General features: G+C 34.1%; 1 protein-coding gene across 20 annotated transcripts in view; it reads right to left on the bottom strand.

Moving 5' to 3' along the window:
• LOC106875208 (dual specificity calcium/calmodulin-dependent 3',5'-cyclic nucleotide phosphodiesterase 1A) overlaps positions 1 to 5,000 on the bottom strand; it is a 1,569,442-nt gene that overhangs the window by 591,341 nt on the left and 973,101 nt on the right. The gene's annotated exons all lie outside the window — the stretch shown is intronic.

Below are 5,000 nucleotides of genomic sequence, written 5' to 3'. Positions count from 1 at the left end.
ATGAAAACGCAGTTCCACAACAAAAAACTCTTATACTCGTTTACTTGTTTCAGTCATTTGACTGCAGCCATGCTGGAACACCGCCTTTAGTCGAGCAAATTGACCCCGGAACTTATTCTTTGTAAGCCTAGTACTTATTCTATCGGTCTCTTTTGCCGAACCGCTAAATTACGGGGACGTAAACACACCACCATCGGTTGTCAAGCGATGTTGGGGAGACAAACACAGACACACAAATATATATACACACACACATAAATATATATATATATATATATATATATATATATATATATATATACACATATATACGACATGCTTCTTTCAGTTTCCGACTACCATATCCACTCACAAGGCTTTGGTCGGCTTGAGGCTATAGTAGAAGACACTTGGAAAAGGTGCCACGCAGTGGGACTGAACCCGGAAGCCATGTGGCTGGTAAGCAAGCTACTTACCATACAGCCACTCAATGTTTTGACGAGTATTCAAATTTAATTAAAGCGGAAAATTTCGTATTGAAATAATGAGTTAAAGAATTTATTGAGAATTTAGGAAAAAATATTTGGTTGTCATTCTTAATGGCAGAAATTTGCTTCAAATCCCATAACTGTTAATAATTTCGTACTTACAATTTAAAACAAGTCAATTTTGGTGCTCATGATAGAGTCAGATTATGAGACTTTTTGTTTTGTAGGATTTATGGGGTAAATCTGTTGAGAAATCAGGAAAATTGTGCATTTTTGGGAATAAAATGTTCATACAAATATAAAAATAATTTGAAAATCGAGCGAATCCCAGTACTAAGCCAGCTATTATTATGCCAGTTCACAGTAAAAGCTTTCAGAAAACATAGGGACTCTACTGGTTTTAAAGATTATTAAGTAAAATGTAAAAGCAAATTTTAGTTTGCGACTAGAATACTTCAAAAAACGTGAACTGATTCAATCAATGTTAAACGTATGACTTTAATCTCTGACAAATGCACTAACATTTATCCACTTAAAAAGTACTGAGAATATCTCTTGGAATAAAAGAAAAAATGTTTATTGACACCCTAAATCTCATGAAAGATGAGATGCATAAATTTTGTACCCGCCAGTCTTCACTGACAGGTTGAAATTATAACATATCGCAAAGGAATTTCGCAAAACTAGACGTGACGGTTGTTAGACATATTTCCTCTGCCCAAGTAGGCTGGTGTAAAGTGTGCATAAAGCAATCACTTTTAAATCAAGAAAGAGGTTTTGCAAATAGAAAATATACTTGCTCTGCAACAAAAAATTGAGCATTTCTTATTATGTACCGAGAAATCCTATAGTTTAGAAAAGTACCACATTACCACAAGGTGAGAAATACACTATTAAGTTCAGCAATGCTATCATCATAATATTCCTGTTAAATAATGAAGCTTTTAGATTCTACCATATTTTATTGCAGTAACGGGTCAAATGTCCTTGCGCGCAACGTTATTTTGTAGTAAGACCACGTTTTCTCCTTTCTCTGTTAACTTTTAAGATCACTGGAAACCCACAATCTGACAAGGTTAGATTTTTGACGGATTTTGTGTGATGGATTGATTCGAACAGATCGTACGAATTTATAACAACTTTCCGATCCTGATTCATCTGGAGACCCAGGTCCAAAACTACCATTCAGGTTATTTCCCAGCTGTGACTAAGAAACTTGTATAAGTTGGTGTAATACTGACCCACGTTGGCCCCTGAAGGCGTTCATTACACCTTGTAATGAGTCGATAAGAAAAGTACATAGATCATTGCAAAACATTTGCTATCGTTCTACATTTACTATTTCCATCAAATAAATAACCTGTATAATACTTGAAAGATGCTGCATATACCTCGAAAAAATGTCTTTTCAAGACCCATTTTCAACATAACTTATTAAATGGTGGCGGTGTAGTGAAGAATTTTCCTAACTGTGTTCCCTTCTGTTGTACTTTATCCTTTTCTCAGGTTGGTCCCACTTTACATACAATTTTCCAATAATGTGTTACTGCAGTCTCTGTAGTCTTTGCTTCCCGTCTTTCAGAAATGTGAGATTTCAACTTCGTTTTTCTTTTGTCCAATCGATGATTCTAGCACCGACATGCATGATTAACTTTATAAAACGATCAAAAGACCGTATATATAGAAGTTTCAATGAAACCAGGGCGCTTTGTTTCTCAGGTTGATATGGCAGTTTGCCTTACTCGAACATGATAGTCTCCTTTATTTTTTAGTACATCTCCATCCATTCCAAGACTTTTAAAATCCCTATCATGCTCTTTATTTTACAATCTATCACAAAAAAAAAAAAAAAATGCACGGGAAAGAGATCGCCCAGTACATTCTGATTTTTAATGAAAGCACAAATCGCAATACGCTCCAGTGCATCATGAACAAATGCTTGTATCATACATATTGTGTTTATCAATTTTCATGTATTCATATCTTGACACCTGACATAAAAACTTACCATAAGTCAAATTCATCTCTTTAGAGCTCAGAAACGGATTTCTGGATACATTTTACTCAAGATGACATACCCCTGAATTATTTCAATAGCTTTATTTTCTAAAATAAGTTAATTGCGAATGTCCGCGAAATGGCTTCTCTATATATCTGATAAGAAGTTTTAAAATCAGTCTCAGCGACAAATTCGAAAAGTTTGCTCATCTTTTATTCATATACTTAGCATTTTATAACATTCACTAGGTTAGAGATAAGCTCTCGTCATACATTTTCTATGGTCACTACAGTCACATCTGATTAGCAAACTCTCAATTATATCTTATTTATATCGTTACTAACGTACTTTGTTAATCATACGACTTAAATCTTATTATGAACCAGGCAAAAGTAGAGTAACACAACATTGTTTAATGAAATTAATATTCATATTTTACACGCATTTGCTTACTGTCACAAGCAGGCTGATATGTTCTTTTAATTATTTTTTAATAACTTCCTAAACAAGTTTATCAAATGGCTCGAAAAACGTTCTCGTTCGCCGTCATTTTCATGTACATGCACAGTATTTCAGTGTGTGTGTGTGTGTGTGTGTGTGTGTGTGTGTGTGTGTGTGTGTGTGTGTGTGAGAAAGAGAAAGAGAGAGTACAATGTTTCTGAATTAGCTGTCTTCGAGTGGGAGTAGTAGCTAAAGAATGCGTTCAACCATATCCTCGTTCTTCGAGCAAACAATTTACTTTGGCTCAATCTCGTTTCAGTTGAGGAGAAATAATAATTAACCCCCACGCACCCTAACTAAAAATCTGTAATTTCATTGGTCAAACATGTTAATTAATGCAACAAATAGCATTATAAAATTAATGAAAATGCATTTGGAAGACCAGTAAATCAATAGCTTATTATGCTCTCCAACCCCTCAAACATCTATTCTTTCAAATATTTTGTATATGTAGAGTTTCAATAAAATTTCTTTTGTGCACGAAGTTCAATGCACTTGCCTTGGATGAAAAGAAAAAATACTTTTTACGTCTTTGATATAACGATGTCTGACATTGGCACAAAGCCAGACATTTGTAGGAGGGCTAGAGCCAATTAAATCGATCATAGTTACATGCTTGCAACTTCCTTTGTCGATAACAGATGGATGGAATGTGAAATTTGTTTCGACGGCATTTCGAATCAGAACGTAGAACGATGAAACTAAGCGCTGTTAGATTCGGATGCTTTCTTCTTCCTGCCACTCCGCCGCCCTCAGTTTTCAAACAATAAAACAAAGAAGTGAATTATTAAGTAGCAATTTAATCAACATGTTTCATACAGCTGTACGAGACGTGGTGTTGATTAAATTTAAACTGATACTTACTAATTATTCCAATTTAAATTGATACTTACTAATTACTCCAACTTATAAAGAATGCAAAAGGGAACTGACAATTTGTCCAGTTGAATTATCAGCTTAAAAGTAATTTAAGGCAGCAGAAATTATTGTTTTGACAATTAATTGAATTTGAGAGATGAGGTTACGATTTATGGATGTAACTAACATAGATAGTGCTATACAACTGAGGAACATCATTAACAATTAAAATATCTGATTTCAGCATATTCCCAAAGCTAAGGAATCAAAGACTTATTGATCCCAAAGTCAGTAGTCCTCCGAGAAATCCCGTGCCAAAACATTACTCTATATATATTTGTATCAAAACCCAAAAAGCGGGAATTAAATATCCTACAGAGAATTGAAATATTTTATGTATCAGGCTGTATAGATGTTCGCATCAGCCATAAAATTGTGAATTTAACTGAGCCGATGATGATACTTCTATGTAGTCACTCAATCTGCTGAAAATAGCAACAAAATTCCCCTCAGATCATAACCTATTGTCTTAAAATGTAGAACACGTTGCGAAGCGTTGTCGAAAGTTCTCTATATTTGAAATTGAACCAAGATTGTTACAAGTGGAATATTTTTGATCAGCAGCAACACCTGCGCACTACCTACACTCCAATGATTTAATGTGAACACCAATACATTGGATGGGGGTAAATATAAAAGCAACTAAACATAGATTCACTCCTATGAAGTTTCTGCTTGTCTGTTATATTTCAAAGAATAACATCGCCAATCAGTTTCTTTAGTAGAACTCAGCTATGAACAACATTCCATGTGTGTCTGGAAATTTCATCCAAGTGTTCCACTGATTAATCCAATCCTTACTATCATGAAAAGGAATCTCTTATCAACACCATCCAATGATATTACGTTGTCTTTTTAATTATAAATGAAATGTGCAAACGAGTGGAGATTATATTGCTAAAACGTAATTGATCAACTAAGATTAAAGGAATGTTACGCAAACATAAATCTTGCCTACCTAAAATATAAACATCTAATACTAAAATCTTATTTTATCGGCGAAAAATTTACATATGCTACAGTGCTCCCATACATAAGTAAACAGAGACGCAAACACTTACGCAAACATATAATAAACATACTCATGAATGCATTTAAAGACATACATATACATA

This window comes from Octopus bimaculoides, chromosome 1 (genome assembly GCF_046866305.1).
Source record: "Octopus bimaculoides isolate indiv1 chromosome 1, ASM4686630v1, whole genome shotgun sequence".
NCBI classification, from domain to species: Eukaryota; Metazoa; Mollusca; class Cephalopoda; order Octopoda; family Octopodidae; genus Octopus; species Octopus bimaculoides.
This window is presented reverse-complemented; position numbering and strand designations above follow the sequence as displayed.